The 23,452-nt window shown below is 44.8% G+C and overlaps 1 protein-coding gene across 3 annotated transcripts in view; it reads left to right on the top strand.

Annotated features, from left to right (window-relative positions):
* The window catches only part of LOC144498711 (xylosyl- and glucuronyltransferase LARGE1), a 436,258-nt gene that overhangs the window by 102,100 nt on the left and 310,706 nt on the right, over window positions 1-23,452 (top strand). The window contains exon 2 of one of the 3 annotated variants that reach the window (XM_078220259.1): window positions 15,926-15,972. The exons of the other annotated variants lie outside the window; for them this stretch is intronic. The gene's annotated coding sequence lies outside the window, so the exon portion shown is untranslated. The remainder of the gene's footprint in view (window positions 1-15,925; window positions 15,973-23,452) is intronic. 3 annotated transcript variants of the gene reach the window in all.

The raw sequence follows: 23,452 nt of genomic DNA, 5'->3' as shown, positions 1-23,452 counted from the left end.
AAACAGAGGGAGTTACTTTAGAAAGAAAACTCCATAACTGCCATAAAAGTATAATAAAGGGCTAAAAATATTAATTGGTAGTTTTTTACAATAATACAGCAATTTCTTATTTTCTACCGAGAGGACCTAGCAAGATACCACCATTGTGAGAAAGACTGGTAGGTAGTGTGTGTTGTGGTTATGTTACTGGACTAGATTTTAACCCCACAGTTCCCAGAGATTGGATATGCAATTAGGTTGCTTTTTAGCAAGGGCTGATTCTTGAGCAGATACTCACGCAGGTTATAGATGGGAAACGGTTCCGTTTCAGTCTCCAGGCAGTGCGAGACTAACTGTGCTCAGCCTCTCTGTTTTTGGAGTATGGAGAGGAAATGTCAGTCAGCATTCTCCCGCTCGCATGTTATCCCATGACTCTTATTGGAAGTTGCGGTGGATGGACGGCAGGCGCAGTTATGTGCTGACTCGGATGCGATACTTTCATAGTCGAGCAGCCTGACTTTGTTTCCAGGCCATCTGGTGAAAAGTGGCAGTTTGGGTGTGAGGTACTGGAGGCCTATGGATGCCTGTCAGCCTTAATCGGTGCCCTCAGGAGAGGAGGAGGTGGCAACAGCTAAGTGCCCCACCTGAAAATTTGAGGGGACAATTTTATCTTATCTGCCAAGTGAGAGAGAGGCAGGTTGAGGCCAGAATCCCACTTTGAACCCTGCCCTAATTTATTGTTCCCTGAAGTTGAAGGATTATCAAATCAGGAGTGGCGTCAAATAGGTAGCTACCTGGAATCTGCTCTCGCCTACTGGGTGGTTTATGTTATAGTCACCCTCTTTTGTGGGGGGGGGGGGGGAAGGGGGGGGTGTGTGTTATTTCATGAGGAGAGAGTGGCATGGCAGTATGGCAGTAATACCACTGGGCTAGTAATCCAGAGGCCCAGGCTAATGCTCTGGGGCCATTCCGTAGCCGATTGAATTTAAATTCAGTTATTCATTTGGAATTGAAAGTTAAGTTTCATTGGAAACCCTGAAATTGTCATTAACTGTTGTAAAAACCCACCTGGTTCACTGAGATCCTTTAGGGAAGGAAATCTGCCATCCTTACCGTTCTGACCTACATGTGACTTCGACCCACAGCAGTGTGGTTGACTGTCAACTGCCCATTGAAATGGTGTGACAAGCCACTCAGTTCAGGGCAATTAGGAATGGGCAACAAATGCCAGCGACGCCCAAAAGTAGTTTCCAATCTATCCTTTCCCCTACTATTAGGTGCAACAGTGAACATCGTCCCAGCCGCACCAAATGACACCAGTTGTGAAATCGTCCATTAAGATGAACAGATGTTCAAAGGTGCAAGTGCTCCATTTTGTATTGATTGATGAATGTATCTTTCAGCACATGCACACACTTGGCATCCTGGTTTGTTCTGATCTTCACATTTTCATAGAGGCAATGGTAAAGGTGAGAAGGTCATGTGGCACAGTGGGTTGCGTCCCTGCCTCTGGGCCAGAAGCTCTGGGTTCAAGGCCCACTTCAGGACTTGCTGGCCACAGAAGGTGCATTCACAAAGTGGCCAAACAGGTTGATGATCAACCTGTAAATCCTTCCAATATGCTTGATGGTAGATGGTAAGATTAGGAAAGCTTCCTGGTCAAAAATACTCCAGAAGGCAACAGCAAACCACTGCAGGACTTTGCCAAGCATGGACCATTCAGTGGAAGTCCATGGTCACCTATGCCCTCTTGGGGTCCAGTATCTGGAGGAGGAAAAGGTTCAAACCAGATTTAAACAGGTGCTGTCAAAGGGATAAGCAGTCTGGGCCTCTTCCCTTTTGAAACTCTGACACCTTTCTGCCCCTCTCTACCTAAATGGCTTCTCCTCTCCACCCCCTTTCTCCCTGAATTTTCTCTCTATTTCCTGGCTACTTCAAAAATAGTCTTGATTCACATCTTTGAGGCTGAGCATTTGAATGAATGTTGAGTGCGATAGCTCTCCTTTAATGTTACTTCAGTAATGCTGAAAATGAACAGCTTTACTCACTGAAACAGTTTCTTAGTTTAACCCCAGGCTGCAGACACCCTTTTATACTCTGCCTTCTATCTGAGGGTTCTCTTTCTCGCACTGTGCCGCTGGGATGTTTTGAATGCTAACAGTGCTCTGTTGCTTCTGATGGCCATTTCCTTTTATACTCTCCAATTCTGGAGGTTAGCTGCCTCAGCTAATCCTCTGTAGGCTTTGCGCAGACTCCCTTCCAAAGCAGTTTGGCAGTTTGAGAACTTGACTTCAGTTTGAAGGAGTCTGAAAATTAAAAGCTGGATAGATTCCTGCTACGTAGGAAGTGTTTGTTGATTCTTAAAATGTAGGCCTCACTAGTTAGAGCAGCGTTCATTACTCCTCATCAGGAGGCCACTTCAGAGGGCAAGGTAAAGTCGCCATAGTCCAAGATGACCATAGGCTGCTCTCCCCTTTTGAGGGGGAGAGCTGACTGGTGGTGATTTCATAGAATCATAGAAACCCTACAGTGCACAAAGAGGCCATCTGGCCCGTCGAGTCTGCACCGACCACAATCCCACCCAGGCCCTACCCCCATATCCCTACACATTTACCCGCTAATCCCTCCAACCTACGCATCTCAGGACACTAAGGGGCAATTTTAGCATGGCCAACCAACCTAACCCGCACATCTTTGGACTTGATTTACTTGATTTAACCTGAGAGTCATCACACCTCAGGTGAGAGACAGGATTGAGAAGGCGGGGCCTTCATGAATAACCCCAGCCAATACGAGAATTGAGCCCACACTGTTGGCGTCACTCCATCATGAACCAATCATCCACCCAGTCGTGTTGGTGTGGTACTGGAGTCACTTGTACGCCAGACCGGATAAGCTTAGCAGATTTTTTAAGGGCATTGTTGAACCTGGTGAGTTTTGAGGACAATCCAACAGCTTGGCTGATCCCAGGTTTTTATTTTGCAGTTTTTTAACATTGAATTTAAATTTGCAAACGGCAGTAGTGGGGTTTGAACTCTTGCTCTCTGCATTATCCTATACTCACATCTGGAGAATGAGTTAAAGCCAGAGTCTGTTTTGGTTTTTAATGATTGTGTTTGGGTGTGCAAGGAAAGAACAGGGCAATCCACCACATGACCAAACAGATTATTGCATGGGAGAGCTGGAGCAGACAGCTGCTAATCTTGGAGTAATCTCAGTTTACTTGTATAGCAAAATAAAGGGATGATAAGGTCGCCACATGGTGGGTTACTTAACTAGTTATCGAGCTTTACTAGATAGGTGTGGATTGCTCACCGTCCAAGATGGAGGAGAAGGAAAAACCCCCAAATGTCTCTGACGATATCACTGCATGTCATGTGACTAATCAAACCGATGCACTGGTCTACAATACAGAACAGGTCCTATTCTATGGACCGAGTACGCGTGTTTAATGGGCTGGGCTGAATTAATGGTTTCATTAATGTGTACCTCAATTTTTAGTGAAGGTATTTACTTTAAAGTTTATACATTGGTTGCAATGCTAGAATGATGCACCGTTAGTTGTGTATGTGACCTTTTGAGGATGTCAGTTATTGTGATGTGGGTCAGTCAATGAATGAGGGGAAATACAGTTGAAACAGAAAATGTTGGAAAACCTCAACAGGTCTGACAGCATCTGTGGGGAGAGAATAGAGCCAGTGTTTGAGTCTAGATCTTTCGCCAGAACAGTTCTGATGTAGGATCCTCTAGACTCAAAATAGAGGCTTTATTCTCTCCCCACAGGAGCTCAGACTTGCTGAGATTTTCCAGGATTTTCTGTTTTTGTTTCGGATTCCAGCATCTGTGATATTTTGCTTTTATCTTGGAAATATACAGATTTTGCTCATTTTTGTTCCCTTAAACCAGTTAACACACCACTATGTTCATTTCCAATGGATTTCATTCCTCCCTCACCCCCTTCCTTCTGATTTAGGACTGTATATTGTTCCACAATGATTTAGGAACTGTATTGTCATGCTGAAGTATACGTGTATTGTCAGAATGTTGAATCATTCATTATTCACTTCAGTATCAAAGCAACAACATACTGCTCCGGAGCACACAGTCAGATCTGGAAAAATATACTTGGGGCAGAATGTCACACTCTCCCCAAGGCAAGTTCTGAGGTGGGAGGGGGGGGTGTGAAATTGAATAGATAGGATTACCCCCTCCAGGAACTCGCCCACCCAAACCCAGAGGCAATTTCCTGTTTGCCTGCCTCCACCACTTTCCCAGCATCCCCTTCCCTTCCACCCCGGGACGTACCTTTCCAAAGGTCCCGGGAGTTAGTCCCAGGCGCAGCACTGCAGTACCACGTCTGGTCACTGCAGCACCGTGCCTGGCTGGGTTGAAGAGCTGTTGGCCAATCTCTCAGGGTTGGGCGGGGAGGGAAAGAAGGAACAATCCTTCCAAGGATGGCTGGAAGTCCCGCTCACTGCCAATCAACACTCAAGTGAATGTTAAGTGTCAGTGAATGTTCGAGAGTCGGCGGCTGTGCACTAGGCGCTGACTCCTGGCACTCGGCCATTATTCTACCCTTGATATGGGCTCCAGTAATTGTGTCTAAAAATATAATGGTTTTGAACTTCATTAAGGACCCCACAGATCCTGGACATTCTCTCTTTTGTCATCTTCTGTCGGGAAAAAGATACAAAAGTCTGAGGATGTGTATCAACCAACTCAAGAACGGTTTCTTCCCTGCTGCCATCAGAATTTTGAATGGACCTACCTGGCATTAAGTTGATCTTTCTCTACACCCTAGCTATGACTGTAACACTACATTCTGCACTCTCGTTTCCTTCTCTATGAATGGTATGCATTGGCTGTATAGCGCACAAGAAACAATACTTTTCACTATGTTAATACATGTGACAATAATAAATCAAATCTAATATGGACGACAGATTTCCTTTCCTGAAAGACGTTAGTCAACCAGGTGGGTTTTTACGACAATGGTCATCATTAGACATTTAATTCCGGATTTTTGTTGAATTGGATCCCCAGAGCATTACCCTAGATCTCTGGAAAACTAGTCTGGTGATTATACCTCTACCCCACTGCCTCCCTGTTAGCAACACATCCATTCTTGTGACGTACTGCTTTCCTACACTGATTGGAAAGCAAAAAGACCCGTTAACTAATTGGATGATGCTCGACTCTCAGCCAGACGGCCTTTCTTTCCTGTTTTTCAATGTTTTTGCACCTGGTAACGAGAAATGTTCAAAGAACATGACAAAAAGACCCCAATGCTTTTTAATGTCCCGATTGCATTTCTCCAGGGTCGAACACAGCAGTGTCCTGGAGATTGATCTTCAATTCCTGGAGGCTCCAGACTAATGCTGGAGAATTGACAACCCTAACCTCTTGCCAAGTGTAACAGAAAATAAATTATAGTGAAGTTTTATAACATTCCATTGGGTATTGTATTTATTTCTGGACACGCGACTCAGTCGAGGCCATAGGGAGGATGCAGAAGAAATTTGCTGGGGTGGTACTAGAGATGTGGAGATGCCGGCGTTGGACTGGGGTAAGCACAGTAAGAAGTCTCACAACACCAGGTTAAAGTCCAACAGGTTTATTTGGTAGCACAAGCCACAAGCTTTCGGAGCGCTGCCCCTTCATCAGGTGAGTGGGATTTCAGTTCACAAACAGGGCATATAAAGACACCATTAATTTACAAAATAATGGTTGGAAGGCGAGTCTTTACAGGTAATCAAGTCTTAAAGGTACAGACAATGTGAGTGGAGAGAGGGTTAAGCACAGGTTAAAGAGATGTGTATTGTCTCCAGCCAGAACAGTTGGTGAGATTTTGCAAGTTGTGAGGGTTACAGATAGTGTGACATGGACCCAAGATCCCGGTTGAGGCCGTCCTCGTGTGTGCGGAACTTGGCTATCAGTCTCTGCTCAGTGACTCTGCGTTGTCGTGTGTCGTGAAGGCCGCCTTGGAGAACGCTTACCTGAAGATCAGAGGCCGAATGTCACGGGCATTCAACCCTTCAGGCCTGCTCTGCCATTCTTCGATCATTCAACTCAGTAACCTGTTCTCCTCTCCCCCACCACCCCCCAACTCCCCCCAAAATCCTTTGATCCCTTTAGCCCCAAGAACTATATCTAACTCCTTCCCAAACAAACTAAGTGCTGGATTCATGTAAAAACTGGAGTAAATAACGGGATTCAGCGGGATTTTCAAAGTGAGTCTTCCACACTCTGTGCATCACAGAATGCCCTCGTAGAAATCACGCTGCAAAGCTGGGTGTGGGGCCTATTCGCTGGCCTCCCTCCCCCTGCCACTGATCCTGAGTAAGAAGTCTCACAACACCAGGTTAAAGTCCAACAGGTTTATTTGGTACCAAATAAACTTGTTGGACTTTAACCTGATGTTGAGACTTCTTACTGTGTTTACCCCAGTCCAGCGCTGGCATCTCCACATCATGACCGATCCTGAGTGCAGTGGCGGTGGGATGTCCTGCCGCCAGATCGCCCCGCCGCCTCCTCTGGCCCCACCCATCTGACACTGGTGGGCAGTGTCAGGATGCTGCCTTGGGCATTGCCACTTTGCCCCTTTGGCAGTGTCGGGGGCCAGGCTGGAATTCCCAGCAGGCAACCCCTTACCCTTGACCTCCCTGCGTTTGCCTCCATGGCTCCCCCGCACTCCAGCAGGGTTGGGCTGCAGAAATCCGGCCACCGGAAAGGCACGGAGGCCATGGCGCCCAGCAGGGAGCCCACTACCTGGCCTCCGCTGATGTCTCCCAGCCCGCTGCGCTATTAGTGCACTGCAGCGGGATGGGTCACCCCCCCCACAATGTATTAGCCTCAATTGCTTTCTGTGGTAGTGAATTCCACAGGCTCACCACTCTCTCTGGGTGAAGAAATTGCTCCTCATCTCAGTCCTAAAAGGCTTACCCTGTATCCTCAGGCTGTGACCCCTGATTCAGGACACCCTCACCATTGTGAATTCCTCCATCGACCCTATCTAGTCCTGTTAGAATTTTATAGGTTTCTATAAGATTCCCTCTCTGAGCTCCAGCGAATATAATCCTAATCAACTCAATCTCTCCTCACAGTTGTTGGCCTTAGAATCAAGAAGTGAATTGATAGCGGTGTTCAAATGACAAATTTGAGGTAATTGGCATAAAAACAAGAGGGAAGAAGAGAATTATTTTTAATTTGGTGAAGTGCTAAAATTTGGAATGCAGATTCAATAATAACTTTCCAAAAGGGAATTGGAAAAATACGTGGTGTGCCTCAGGGATCGGTGCTGGGTCCACTGTTATTTGTCATTTATATTAATGATTTGGATGAGAATTTAGTAGGCATGGTTAGTAAGTTAGCAGATGACACCAAGATTGGTAGCATAGTGGACAGTGAAGAAGGTTATCTAGGATTGCAACGGGATCTTGATCATTTGGGCCAGTGAGCTGATGAATGGCAGATGGAGTTTAATTTAGATAAATGCGAGGTGATGCATTTTGATAGATCGATCCAGGACAGGACTTATTCAATTAATAATAGGGCATTGGGGAGAGTTACAGAACAAAGAGATCTAGGCGTACAGGTTCATAGCTCATTGAAAGTGGAGTCACAGGTGGACAGAGTGGTGACGAAGGCATTCGGCATGCTTGATTTCATTGGTCAGAACATTGAATACAGGAGTTGGAACGCCTTGTTGAAATTGTACAAGACATTGGTAAGGCCACACTTGGAATACTGTGTGCAATTCTGGTCACCCTATTATAGAAAGGATATTATTAAACTAGAAAGAGTGCAGAAAAGATTTACTAGGATGCTACCGGGACTTGATGGATTGAGTTATAAAGAGAGGCTGGATAGACTGGAATTTTTTTCTCTGGTGCGCAGGAGGCTTCGGGGTGATCTTAGAGGTCTATAAAATAATGAGGGGCTTAGGTCAGCTAGATAGTCAATATCTTTTCCCAAAGGTAGGGGAGTCTAAAACTAGAGGGTATAGGTTTAAGGTGAGAAGGGAGAGATACAAAAGGGTTCAGAGGGGTGATTTCTTTTCACACACAGGGTGGTGAGTGTCTGGAACAAGCTGCCAGAGGTAGTAGTAGAGGCGGGTACAATTTTATTTTTTGAGAAGCGTTTAGACAGTTACATGGGTAAGATGGGTATAGAGGGATATGGGCCAAATGCGGGCAATTGGAACTAACTTAGGGGTTTAAAAAAAAGGGCGGCATGGACAAGTTGAGCCAAAGGGCTTGTTTCCATGCTGTAAACCTCTATGAATTTCTGGAGTATGAGGACAGAGTCCCACCCTGGCAGCTGGTGGAATTTAAATTCAGTTGATAAAATTGAGAGTTAAGAACTAGTCTCAGTAATGGTGACCATGATAACTAATACTGATTGCCATAAAAACCCATCTGGTTCACTAATGTCCTTTTTGGAAGGAAACCTGTCATCCTTACCTGGCCTACATGTGACTTCAGACCCATAACAATGTGATTAATTCTGAAATGGCTGAGCAAGCCACTCAGCTCAAGGCTAATTAGGGATGGCCAACAAATGTTGGCCCAGCCAGTGATGCCCACATCCTGTAAAAGAATAAATATAGAGGAGGAGTGGAATTAATTGGATAGCTCTGTAAAAGGCATGGCATAGACAAAATTGATCGAATGGCCACCTCCCGTGCCATACAACTTCATGGCAGAAGAGTAGGAACAATCTCCACTGAAAGTTGCAGCCAATTTCTTCAAAGAAAATATATTGCCTGATGAATCTGGGCTAATCTCTCAAGGTGAGGTGACTCACAGAGAAAAGCCCAAACAGAAGAGAACGCAAGGAATAGGAGCAGGAGTAGGCCATTTGGCCCATCATGTCTGCCCCAGTATTCAGTACGACCACGGCTGATCTTGGGCTCCAATTCCACTTTCCCGCTTGCTCCCCGCATCCCTTAATTCCCTGATAGACCAAAAATCTGTCTATCCCAGCCTTAAATGTATTCAATGAAGGAGCATCTGGGTTAGAGAATTCTAAAGATTCACAACCCTTTGAGGGAAGTCATTTCTCCTCATCTCTGTTCAAATAATCAGCCATTTATCCTCAGACTGTGGTGAAAGATTTCTTCTTTCTGTTTAGTTGGATTGATTTAGATGTTTTACAAGTATGATGTGCTTTCTGTGTTTTTATGAGTGCATTACTGCATCTGATAATAGCCGTGATATGTCTCTTTTACGGGTGACATTCAGGAAGTCAATACAAATAAGAATTTGTTTGAATTTCATCTGAGAACTGTTTTTGATTACTGGAGTATATAAAACTTGTCTGTATGGATATTGGCGTGATCTCACAAGTAGGCAGAAGAGCATGTTCCCCATCCATCTTGGAGAGCCACTTGGCTCCCTATCCTTCACTCGGTGTCTCACTAACTCTCTTCAATGCAGGCATAATGTAGGAAAAACACCAATTCAAAGATGCAGCCTCCCGAGACATCAAGCGGCGATGGCATTAAGTCAGCAGTGTGACTGCACCAATCCATTTGAGCTGGTTTTGTTTGTAGTAATGGCTAACTCCGGGTTGTATTTTGCTTTGTCAATGCCTGCCAGACTATGCAGGGTAAAATTTAATCAGCCTAGACCACACTGCTTATGAGTACGGGGCACTGGCAGGCTTTGTCTTGTCAGCTGGAGCTCCCTTAAAGGCATTGGTTTATCAGAGGCATGTGAAAGTCGTCCCTGTCCTTGAGGCCAGACAATGGAAGAATGTTTCGGTGTACCTCAGATTGAACTTTATCACTGTAAAACTATTCAGCCCTGAATGAACAGGGCCCACTTAGTTTCCATTTAAATTGTGAGCTTTTTAATTTCTTTTGCTGCCTGTGTCTGTGTGTTTTCGAGGTTACGGTGTGCATGACTCACTGTCCGTGGGCTCTGGCTCAAATGAGAATAGGAGTCGCTCGACCCACTCTAAGCTGTATTAGAAATAAACTCCTCCATCCGAGTCAGGAATGTATCCCAGCCTGAGTGTGATTCTGTGTGAACGTTAACACTTTTCCACCTTGAAGAACTGGTTTGGCACCTTCCCACCTTGGAATTATTCCTATAGATGACCTACCTCCTGTACACAGCATGACCCAGTCTCCTTGAGCTTGTCCTTTGAAAGTTTAATATTGTTTGTTGAGCATTTCCATATCTCTCCCTCTTCACTTATGCTCCAGTGAAACAAATAGTCACAGTTATTAATCTCTCTCGGAAAGGAAGGGACATGCAGAGTGCCACAAATGCTGATGTCCTGGGAAAGCAGTCTGGAAGGGTTTGTTCTCATGAAATGTCCCTTCTCCAATTGAACCAGTGTTGCTCACCCCACAAAACCAGAATTTGACCGTCAGATATCGGAGGAAGGCCAAACGATTTTCTCTGGTTTTGTGTGACGATGAATTTAATGAGAAGATAATTAGCATCAGTCCATCAAGTGAAGAGAGGTCCTCTCATGATCCTCGTGGAGAATTGAAATGGGCGTGAAAACCAGCCGTAAAGAATGTCCTGCCTACCACAACTAAACAACCTTGTGAATTAATGTGATGCCAGGTATGTCCCAGCAATTGGCTGACTGTGTTCCTTCAGCTGTTCATAATACAGAGTACAAACTGTACTCAACTAGTCCCCACTGGCAAAACCCAAAACATCTACAGTCAGATGTAATCCTGTGATTGGGCAGCACTTGCTGAACAATCTCAAGTGTACTAATAGCTACTTTAACGACCAATTTAAGATAATTAGTCAAACTCAATGTGGCTCATTTACACTTGTAGAATCCCTACAGTGCAGAAGGAGGCCATTCAGCCCATCAAGTCTGCACTGACAACAATCCCACCCAGGCCTGAATCTGTAACCCCATACATTTACCTGCTACTCTCTTTAATCTATACATCCCGGAACGCTAAGGGTCAATTTAGCATGGCCAATCAACCTAACCTGCACATCTTTGGACTGAGGGGGGAAACTGGAGCACCCGGAGGAAACCCACACAAACATGGGAAGAATGTGAAAACTCCTCAGTCACTCAAGCCGGGAATTGAACCCAGGTCACTGGAGCTGCGAAGCAGCAGTTTAATCAATGTGCCACCATGCCGCCCAACTTGATAGAAGCGACACTGAGGCGCAGAGACCAGTTCTCTGCAAACAGATATGTTCAAGTCTTGCTCTTTTTTTAGTTACCTTGGAGTCTGGAGAGCCTATAGTTCCCTGTTGCTTTCTCCATGGCACAGCCTCGGCCAATCAGTCGACTTGCCGACCAATCACAGTTTTCTCCTATAGTATAAATGACCGTGATTGGTTGTGGGGGCACAGTGGTTGCACTGCTGCTCTCAGCGTCAAGGACCTGGGTTCTATTCCCAGCTTGGGTCGCTGTCTGTGTGCAGTTTGCATTTTCTCCCCGTGTCTGCATGGGTTCCTCCTGGGTATTCCGGTTTCCTCCCACAGTCCAAAGATACGTAGAGTAGGTGGATTGGCCATGGTGAATGAGTGGGGTTATGGGGATAGGGTGGGGGAAGAGAGCCTGGGTGATGTACTCTGTCAGAGAAGTGGTGCACACTTATCCATAGAATAGAACCCATAGAATCCATACAGTGCAGAAGGAGGCCATTTGGCCCATCGAGTCTGCACCAGCCACAATCCCACCCAGGTACTATTCCCATAACCCCACTTATTTATCCTTCTAATCCCCTGACACTAGAGTCAATTTAGCATGGCCAGTCCACCTAACCCGCACATCTTTATACTGTGCAAGGAAACTGGAGCACCCGGAGGAAACCCACACAGACACGGGGAGAACGTGTAAACTCCACGCAGATAGTGACCCGAGGCCGGAATCGAACCCAGGTCCCTGGTGCTGGGCAATGCTCACCACTGTGCCACCGTGCTGCCCCATGATGGGCCGAATGGCATCTTCTGCACTATGGGGATTCTATGTTTCTATTTGTATTCTTGCATTCTCCTAATGAGTGCAAAATCAAACGCTTTGGCACCAGGTCTCTCTCTCTTTAGTGACTTTAGATCCCATACTACCAAACCAGTGTTAGCTATGAGGTCCTCGCTGAGTGTTGACAACACCTTGCATTCATATGGAATCCCTAATTGGGGAGAAAAGATCCTGAAGCCCATTTGCAGAAGTATAGCCAAACTCCCTTTCTGAACAAAATACCTTAAGTTCATAACTAGTCAGTGACAAATGATGTAAGAGGAGAGTGTGGCTTGGAAATGTAAGATTTTGACGCAGTGTCATTCAGCACAAAGGAAAAATAGAATTACCATGTTTCCCAGTCAAAGAAAACTAAAATGCAGTTTCCATGTAGCAGGCAAATCATTTATCCCTAATGCAGCCCATTGGGCAGAAAGTGAATGCCCTTTTGGCTTTGACAGTTGAAGGATGCGATACTGTTCAGCAGTCGGAATTTCCAGACAGGTATTTCTGCCATTAAAAATCACCCAGCTTGTTTTGTATTGTTGGAGCTCGATGTCAGCACGACACTGTGGGAGGGAGGGGGTGGGCAGCCCACACATTGTACATCGTGAAGGCTCAAGGTTAATGAGATTTGAAAGCCAGCACGAATGACTGTTTAAAGTTCATTCGATCAAAAATAAAGGACTCTTGAGCGCTCTCCCTATCTCTCTCTCTCTCTCTCTCTCTTATATAAATATGTACGTTATGCATGTGTAATGTGTTCGCTCCATTACAAAGGCTGTTTATAAAGTCCGACAGGGAATTTAAACTTCAATATCTTTGGGTGTATACATGATAGAGGCAAATTGTAAACAGCCATCAAAGACAGTTTTACTACCCCCTTCCCTACTTTTGCTCATAAAATCATGGCAAGGGCTGGTGGGTTCGCCCTCTAAGTCACCCATTGTCCTGACTTGGGACATGTATCTCTGTTCCTTCACTGTTGCCGGGTGAATATACTGGAACTCCCTAACAGCACTGTGGGTGTACCTACCCTACAGGGACTGCAGCTGTTCGTGAAGCTGCTCACCACCACCTTCTGAAGGGCAGTTAAGGATGGGCAACAATTTCTGACCAAGCCAGCGATGCCCACATCCCATGACAGAATAAAAAAATTATTCTTCTGAATATTACAGGAAACCCTGGGGAAAATCATAGAGGCATGTAAAAAAATTGTGTATAATTTTCATTCTCTTTGACACTGGTGATAAAGATATTGGGCAACCCAGAAGATTCATGGTCACTTTTAGTGATATCAGCTTTTTATTTTAGAGCTTTGTTTAAATTAAGTTGAAGTTCTTAAAATTGCCCTGGTGTCATTTGAGCTGACTTTGTCTGGATTATTATTCCAGGAACACTAGTCCTGTATCATTGTACTTCAGTACACAGTCACATATGTTGCTTTAACAATAGAGATTACAAGATTAAAAAATTATCACAGATAAAAAGCCCTTTGGATTTAACCTTCACTGGACCCATTTGCTGTATGCTTGTAAAATTCCTTCAAAAACACATCGGCATTTAGGTAGCACCCGCAATGTAGAAAAAAGCATTCCAAGCCACTTTGCAAAAACAGCAAGGGTAGCTGGTGATGGAAGTGTACAATTCTCTTGTACATGGCGGGGGGAAGTGACTGTGTAGAGTTTGCACATTCTCCTGTGTCTGGGTGGGTTTCCTCTGGGTGCTCTGGCTTCCTCCCGCACTCCAATGTGGATTAGGCATGCTAAATTGCCGCTTAGTGTCCAAAAATGTGTGGGTTAGGTCGATTAGCCATGGTAAATGTACGGGAGTATGGGGATAGGGCAGAGGGAAGGGCCTGGGTAAGATGTTTTTTTTTGGAGAGTCAGTGCAGACATGATGGGGCGAATGGCATCCTTCTGCACTATGGGTACCTACAGTTGCTCAGTGTCATGTTGCTGGCTAAAAATGTCTACAATGTAAACCACAGATCAAATTGTAATGCAGTGAAAGTTTATTTTAATCACGAGTCAGTAAACATCCATGAGTGGCATGGCCAGTCTTAGGCGACAGACAATCCAATGATTATTCTTCTGGAGGCCAGAATTATTTAATTTGTCCAGGGTGAGAGAATAGGAAGGATTTATGTTCTTATGTTCTTATTTCCTCTGGTCCTTGTGTGATGGTGGGAGTATTTCTATTTAACTGTTTGAGTTTCTGAAAGAAATAATGATCACGAGAAATTATCTCCCGAACACAAGACAGCTAAAAGCAATGATTTCCCCTCCTCCCTGTTGCTATTACTCACCATTGATGCCGTCCACGGTGAATGTGACTTAAACATTTATTCGGACTGTTTCTTTATAATGAAGTATCTAATTTAATTTATGACTCTCTATTCCCCCTTGGTGCTCTCATTTGTGGCTTGTCTCCCAGTTGGAACGATCATTGTTTTTTTTGACCTGTGGAATTGGTATAAGTTATTCCCTAGTTCCCCTGTTAGTCACCAACTTGCCTGGAGTGTCTCACTCATCTTCTGGTTTAATATTCACAACTATCTGATTGACATTTAACAGTGTCTCTCCGTAAGGAATATAGAGAATCTCATGATCTTAAACATTGGAGTCAGGTCATTCAGGAGGGAAATCAGGGACCACATTTTCCACATGAAGAAGTGTAGCAGAAAAGCTGGAACTCTGTCCCATATGGCTGTGGATGCTGGGGCTCATTTGGAGCTTTGAAGCCTGAGATTGAGAGATTTTTATTTGCTAGCGTAGATACTTTCGTTCTGCAGAACTTATGTTCATGAAGTTAAGATCAGCTATAATAAAGATAGCCAGTGGAGCCAGTCTTTGCGTAGTCTTATATTTATTTACAGACTGAACCATTACAAGCATACACCTCCTAATTCAACTACTCCCTAGTTTGTGTGTTATATATTTAAGAATGATGGGTTGCTTTAAGAGCAAACCATGTCTCATTGTGTAAAAACCCACAACCCCTGACATAGTTAGGACATTACAGAGTGAATGTTTCTTTATATCTGTTCAAGTGAAACTCAAATTAATGTCTTCCAACTGCATTTAATGAAACAAAATTGATATACTATTAACACAGCCATGATTTAATTGAGGAATAGGACATACTCGAGGGACCAAATGGCCTCCTGGTCCTATGTTGATGGGAAGTTTGCTCTGAGAGTAACTGTTCGGATTGACTTTATTTTTTAAAAAAGCTGTTGAGAGCAAGATGCTTGAAGGGGATTGGTGAGTATGAGGAAGCCTGTGAGATGCTCGAAGTTTGGATTGGCCATTTAGATAACACACTGTGCTGTCCTCATCAAGGGACTTTTGAATTATTTATTTTTCAGGCTTTTAGCACATGCAGGGAAATGTGCCGCACCATAGCACATTGCAGCAGAATCTGCCAATATCTCGCTTTTCATCATTGTCACTAAGCACCACATCTTCCAGTTATTCCCCCTTTCCTGCCTCCACGCTGTTAGCTATCACAGAAGCACAGCCACACCGTCACTCTTCATGTATGTTCCCAGTGTGTATTCCTCATGAATCTCGAGTGTGACCACAGTGGAGGACATTTTAGGGAGGAGCGAGGCCATGGAGGGATTTGAAAACAAGGATGCGAATTTTAAAATGGGAAGATGGTGGTGTAGTAACAGTCCAGTAACACTGGACCAGTACTCCAGAGGCCAAACTTGCGGGTTCATATCCTACCATGGCAGCTGGTGGAATTTAAATTAAATTGGTAAAATTGAACACTGGTTCCTCTGCACTGTTATCAGATGGCTGCGACTGCTCTCACAAGGTTCCGATCTTATCTATCTAATTGTATGTGGAGCATTACTTGCAATGGCTTCTCTTCCCATGCCCCCACCTATTGATGTTTCCCCAGGCATCTATTCTTGGCCTCCCATGTTCCTATTTCTCATCATGTTGCCTCATGATGACTTTATCCTTCTCCATTCTTCCTTCAGCTCATCTGTTGCTGAAACCCTTGTCCTTATCTGTGTTTCCTCGGGACGTGAGTATTCCTGGGCATTCCTGGCTGGTCTTCCTCAGTCTACAATCCTGAGATTATCCAAAACTCTGCTTCCTGTGTCCTAAGTTGCACCAAATGTCATTATATTCACCCCTATATCCGCTGATCTCTGGTTTCCTGTTGAGCAAAGCCTCGTTGCTTTGTTTTTTAAGTTATTTTTTCATGGGCTGTGGGCAAGGCCAGCCTTGGTTGTTCATCCCTCAACAGCCTTGAATTGAGTGATTTACTGGGCCATTTCCGAGGGCGTTGCTGAGTCGGGAGTCAAATGTGGGCCAGACTGGGTAAGAACTGGAGCTGGAGGGCCGGCGGCACGGTAGCACAGTGGTTAGCACTGCTGCTTCACAGCTCCAGGGTCCCGGGTTCGATTCCCGGCTCGGGTCATTGTCTGTGTGGAGTTTGCACATTCTCCTCGTGTCTGCGTGGGTTTCCTCCGGGTGCTCCGGTTTCCTCCCACAGTCCAAAGATGTGCGGGTTAGGTTGATTGGCCAGGTTAAAAATTGCCCCTTAGAGTTCTGAGATGCGTAGGTTAGCGGGTAAATATGTGGGGGTAGGGCCTGGGTGGGATTGTGGTCGGTGCAGACTCGATGGGCCGAATGGCCTCCTTCTGCACTGTAGGGTTTCTAAGAACAACAGATTTCCTTCCCGAAAGGACATTGGTGAACCAGATGAGTTTTTGCAACAATCAGTTGTCCCCATTACTGAGACTAATGTTCAATTCTAGATTTTACCAATTCAATTTAAATTACACCAGCTGTTGTGGATTTGAACCCATGTGCTTGGCCTCTAGATTACTGATCCAGTGACAGTACCGCTACACCACCATCTCCCCAGTTTAAATTGTCATCCTTGTTTTCAAATCCCTTCATGACCTTGCTCCTACCTATCTTCTGAATGCCCTCCAGCTCCACAAACCTCCATGATATCAGAACTCCCTCTAATTTTGAACTCTGTGCGTACCTGATTTTAATCACTGCATGACCATGGTTTCACTTGGCTAGGACCCTAGCTCTGGAATTCAAACCCCTACATCTCTCCGCCTTTCTCTTTACTACCTTACCTAAAACCTATATTTTTCATTGTGTTTGATCATCTGCCATAATTTCTCCTTATGTGACTGTCATTTTATAAAAAATAATGTTTAGATGAAGGACTTTGTGATGTTTTATTTGAACATACGAATTAGGAGCAGGATTAGACCACTTGGACCCTCGAGACTGGTCCACCATTCAATAAGATCATGACTGATCTGATTGGAACCTGCACCCTACGTTCTTGCCTACCCCCAATAGCCTTTCACCCCTTGTTAATCAAAAATCTGTCTAGCTCTGCCTTAACGGTATTCAAAGACTCTGCTTCCTCTGCCTATTCAGGAAGAGAGTTCCAGAGACTCACGACCCTCCGAGAGAAAACATTTCTCCTCATCTCTCTGTTAAATGAGCAACCCCTTATTTTTAAACAGTGACCCCTAGTTCTAGATTCTCCCATAAGAGCAAACATCCTCTCCACATCCACCCTATCAATACCCTTCAGAATCTTAAAAGGTTTTGATCAAGTTGCCTCTTACTCTTCTAAATTCTACTGGACACAATTCTAACACCTCCAACCTTTTCTCATAAGACAACTCGCCCATTGCTGGTATCAGTCCAGTAAGCCTTCTCTGAACTGTTTCTGACGCATTTATATCTTATTTAAATAAGGAGACCAATACTGTACACTATACTCCAAATGTGGTCTCACGAATGCCATGTACAACTGTAGCATAACCTGCCTACTTTTGTAATCAACTCTCCTCACAATAAACAATAACGTTCTATTAGTTTTCCTAATTACTTGCTAGTATTTTGAGATTTATAGAATCATAGGATCCCTATAGTACAGAAGGAGGCCGTTCGGTCCATCGAGCCAGTACTGATGACAATCCCCGCCCCCAGCCGTATCTCTGCAACTCCCGTATTTACCCTACTTGTTCCCCTGACAAGGGCAATTTAGCATGGCCAATCCACCTAACCCCCACATCTTTGGACTGTGGGAGGAAACCGGCGCACCCGGAGGAAACCCACGCAGACACGGGGAGAATGTGCAAACTCCACACAGACAGTGACCCAAGGCTGAAATTGAACCCAGGTCCCTGGCGCTGTGAATGCAGCAGTGCCACCCTGGACAAGGACACCCAGTTCCCTCTGAATCTTGGAGCTCTGCAATTTCTCACCATTAAGATAATGAGCTTTTTTATTCTTCCAGCCAAAGTGGATAATTTTGTATTTGCCCACATTATACTCTCTTTGCCAGAGTTTTGCTGACTCACTTAACCTATCTATCTTCGCGGCCTCTTCACAATTTACTCTCTTACACATCTTTGTCATCAAATTTAGCAATCAGCCCTTCAGTCCCTCATCCAAGTCATTTATATAAATTATAAAAGGTTGAGGCCCCAGCACTGATAACTGTGGCACACCACCCATCACACCCTGTCAACCAGAAAAAGACCCATTTATGCCTACTCTCTGCTTCCTGTTAGCCAGCTGTCTTCTATCAATGCCAATATGTTACCCCTTATAACATGAGCTTTTATTTCCTGTAATAACCTTTTGATGTGGCACTTTATCAAATGCTTTCTAGAAATCTAAGTACAGTACATCTAACAGTTTCCCTTTACAGCATGTGACTCCTCCAATAAATTGATCAAACATGATTTCCTTTTGACAAAACCACGTTGACTGTGCTTGAAAATCTTGAATTTTCCTAAGTGTCCTGCTATAACATCCTGGCTTCAAACATTTTTCTTTTGATAGATTTTAGGCTAACTGACGTTTAATTTCCTGCCTTCTGTCTCCCTTTTTGAACAAAGGAGTTACATTTGGTATTTTCCAGTCTGATAGAACTTTCCCTGAATTGAGGGAATTTTAGAAAACTAAAACCAATGCATTAACTATCTAATTAGCCACTTCTTTCAAGACCTTAGGATGCGGTTCATCAGGACTGGGAATTTGTCAGCCCATAGACTTGACAATTTGTTTAATACCACTTCCCTGGTGATTGTAATTTTCCCGAGTTCCTTCCTCACTCCCATTTCCTGACTTAGTTATTTCTGGGAAGCTACTTGTGTCCTCCACAGTTAGACAAATGCAAAATACCAGTTTTATTCATCCACCATCTCCCTACTTCCCATTATCAATTCCCAAATGCACTTTCTATAGGACCAGTGCTCACTTTGTTAACTCTTCTTATTTGAAGATCTATAGAAACTCTTACTGTCTGTCTTTGTTATGAGCTAGCTTTTTATCACATTAAAGGTGCTATATAAATGAAAGTTGTTGATGAAACGAAATGCGGCAGCCACTTGGTGCACAGCAAGGGCCCACAGACAGAAATGGGATAGCTGGCCAGTTTTATTTCTGGTTAGGGGAATGATTGAAAGATAACGGTTGGCCTGGACACTGGGGAGAATTACACTGTCTTCATTCAAATAATCATTTGAGATTGTTTCTGTTCACTGGCTGGGGGCAGGCGAGGCCTCCCTGTAACATCTCATCAGGAAGATGGCGTCTCTGACAGTGCAGTTCTCTCTCAGTACTGCACCAAATGTCAGCCTTGCTTTTATTCTTCAAACCTGCAGGTGGGACTTGAACCCTCTAACTCACTGGCATCAGTGCTGCCATGGCTGACGCACAGCAAAGCTTTCTGTCAGGGATCACTGGTTTACAAATAGGAACAGGGACCCTGGAGCAGTTATATTCCCTCATCCCTAACCAAAGGCCATTGAGGTGAGGTCTTTTTTATCTCTAATTCTTGCTTGGCTGAGATCAGCTCACAAACACTCATCGACTTGAGGCCTTCTGGTCTTTGAGATGTAATTTTGAGTCAGTGGACTGTGGGGGATACTATGGCTGTAATTATTTGCAGGCACAATTTTTGAATATTTGGCAGCGCTGTCCCTGTTGGAAACGGCAAGAAGGCCTTGGTGATATCATCTTGATTTACTCAAATGTCGCACTTCACCATGATTTATAGAATTGTTTACAAACCTGCATAAAAAAATGAAATGTGGCCAAATATTTTATATTGTAGGAGCTCCCCTGCTAAATGATTCAGCATCTTCCCTTTCGCATCTTGTTGGAAATCTTTCACTTTTAAGCTCTTCTACATGAGAGAAGAAAAGTTCTCCAACACCATGTGACGAGATATTGAAGTAAGAGGTGGGTTCTGGCTGGGTGTGGTCATTGCAAAAAAGTTTGTTTATTAGTCACAAGTAAGGCTTACATTAACATTGCAATGAAGCTACTGTGAAATTCCCCGAGTCGCCACATTCCGGTGCCTGTTCAGGTCAATGCACCCTAACCAGCACGACTTTCAGACTGTGGGGGGGAAATCGGGGCACCCGGAGGAAACCCACGCAGACATGGGGAGAACGTGCAAACTCCGCATAGACAGTGACCCAAAACGGGAATCAAACCCAGGTCCCAAGTGCTGTGAGGCAGAGGTGCTAACCACTGTGTCACCATGCCGCCCCTTCACAATCTCTGAAAGCCAGTAGCTCGAAATCTGATTTGGCTGAGTTGAGAAGAAGAATTTCACAAGCAAATTGTAGGAGAGAAAGCTTATAAAATGACTCAGTACAGAATTACAGAAGCAGCATGTGATAGACAGAGCGAAATAATTCCACAACCAACGGGTCAGATCTAAGCTCTGCAGTCCTGCCACATCCAGCTGCGAATGGTGGTGGACAATTAAACAACTCACTGGAGGAGGAGGCTCCACAAACATCTTCATCCTCAATGATGGAGGAGACCAGCACATTAGTGCAAAAGATAAGGTTGAAGAATTTGCAACAATCTTCAGTCAGAAGTGCTGAGTGGATGATCCATCTCCGTCTCCTCCAGAGGTCCCTACTTCCACAGATGCCAGTCTTCAGCCAATTCGATTCACTCCACATGATATCAAGAAATGGCTGAAGGCACTGGATACTGCAAAGGCTATAGGCCCTGACAATATTCTGGCAATAGTATTGAAAACTTGTGCTCCAGAAGTTGCCATGCCCCTGCCAAGCTCTTCCAGTACAGTCACAGCAATGGCATGCACCTGGCGATGTGGAAAATTGCACAGGTATGTCCTGTACACACAGCAGGACAATTCCAATTGAGCAAAATTACTGCCCCATCAGTCTACTGTTGATCATTGGCAAAGTCATGGAAGAGGTCGTTGACAGTGCTGTTAAGTAACACTTACTCAGCAATAACCTGCTCACTGAGGTCAGTTTGAGTTCTGCCCGGGCCACTCAGCTCCTGAAAACACTACAGCCTTGATTCAAACATGGACAAAAGTGCTGAACTCAAGAGGTAAGGCAAGAGTAACAGTCCTTGACATTATGCAGAGTTTGACTGAGTGTGGCATCAGGCAGTCCTAGAAAAACTGGGGTCAGTGGGAATCGGGGGGGGGGGGGAGGGGAAACCCGCCACTGGCATCCTCATGTCATAGAATCCCTACAGTATAGAAGGAGGCCATTCAGTCCATCGGGTCTGCACCAATCACAATCCCACACAGCCCATAGCCCCATGTATTTACCCTGCTAGCTCCCATGACACTAAGGGGCAATTTACCATGGCCAATCAACCTAACCTGCATCTTTAGACTGTGGGAAGAAACCGGTACACCCAGAGGAAACCCACGCAGACACGGGGAGAATGTACAAACTCCACACAGACAGTGACCCAAGTCGGGAATTGAACCCAGGCCCCCGCCGCTGTGAGTCAGCACTGCTAACCACTGTGCCGCCCGGGGAGACGGAGGCAAATAAACTTACAGCTGTACCCCTCTCAAACAACAGTGAAGGGAAACTGTTTAGATCTCGATGAGTCACGTTAACTTTCAAATGTTAAAATGGTGTCACGTTGGAAAATAGTTTGGGTAGCAGTGATTTAGAGTTAGGTAATCGGATGGGGGTGGTAGTTTGAAGAAATGATCTGTCATCACTTAAGCCCTTTCCATTGGAACCAATTTTCTGTTGACGATGATCTGAATTTGAGAGATCAAATTGACCAAAGACCCCCCCCCCCCCCCCCCCCTCCTAATCCAACAGTTAATCTGCTGCCTTTGCTAAAAACTTCTCAAAACTGTAGATTTTAAAAAAAATTATTTCACAGGATGTGGGCATCGCTGGCTAGGCCGGCACCTATTGCCTATTCTTAATTGCCCTTGAGGTGATGGTGGTTGGAGTCATACCTGGCACAAAGGAAGATGGTTGTGGTGGTTGGAGGTCAATCATCTCGGCTCCGGGCATCCCTACAGGAGCTCCTCAGGGTAGTGTTCATAGAATCATAGAATACCTACAATACTGAAGGAGGCCATTCGACCCATCGAGCCTGCACTGACATCAATCCCACCCTATCCCCATAACCCCACGCATTTACCCTGCTAATCCCCCTGAAACTAGAGTAAATTTAGCATGGGCAATCAACCTAACTCGCACATCCTTGTACTGTGGGAGGAAACCCACGCAGACACGGGAAGAATGTGCAAACTCCATGCAGAGAGTGACCCAAGCCGGGAATCAAAACCGGGTCCCTGGCGTTGTGAGGCAGTAGTGCTAACCACTGTGCCACCGTTCCATGCCCAACCACCTTTAGCTGCTTCATCAGTGACCTTCCTTCCATCGCCAGGTCAGAACTGGGGATATTTGCTGATAATTGCACAATGTCCATAACATTCGTGACTCCTCAGATACCTGTCCATATGCAACAAGACCTGGACAACGTTTTGGTGAGGGCTGATAAGTGGCAGGGAAAATTTGTGACACACACTGGCTCTGCATGTCCATGCTGGTTTGCAGTGTTCAGAAGAGACTGTGCAGCCAGAGAGGGGTTAACACCAGAAGGTGCACAGCTGCCTGTTGCTTTTTTTTTTACCTAAGCCTTTTAGTGATCTGTCAAACACTTTTTATTTGGAATGTCAAGGGATTTAAATACCACAGCGACATTTTAAAAAAAAACTGTCAAAACCAAACTGGGAAATTTTTACTTCAAAAATACTGAGTTTAACAATGAATCAGTACTTCACATGTTGGCAATGATAGTGTGAGGAATATCAGCTTGATGTTGATGTTGGTTTGTAATGGTAGCTCAATTACTCTCATTTGTTCATGAAGTAACATCACTGCAGTGACAGAGTGGAATGAGGGAAAATGTTTCAATGATGTTTTATTCAGAATGTTCATAAAAAGGCAGAACTTGCAATTCTTATTGCACCTAATCATGTCCTCGGAGCATCTCGAAGCATTTGGCCAGCACAGATATGATGGACCAAGTGGCACCCTTTGTTTTTTATTCATTTTACAGGATGTGGGCATTGCTGGCTGGGCCGGCATTTATTGCCCATCTGTAACTGCTCTCCGTTCCAGAGGGCATTTGAGCGTCAACCACATTGCTGTGGGCCTGGAGTCAGACTGGGCACTTTCAAATTTGCTGCC

The sequence above is a fragment of the Mustelus asterias genome, chromosome 9, assembly GCF_964213995.1.
Source record: "Mustelus asterias chromosome 9, sMusAst1.hap1.1, whole genome shotgun sequence".
NCBI classification, from domain to species: domain Eukaryota; kingdom Metazoa; phylum Chordata; class Chondrichthyes; order Carcharhiniformes; family Triakidae; genus Mustelus; species Mustelus asterias.
The sequence above is the reverse complement of the archived record's forward strand: the minus strand, read 5'-3'. Positions and strand labels throughout refer to the sequence as shown.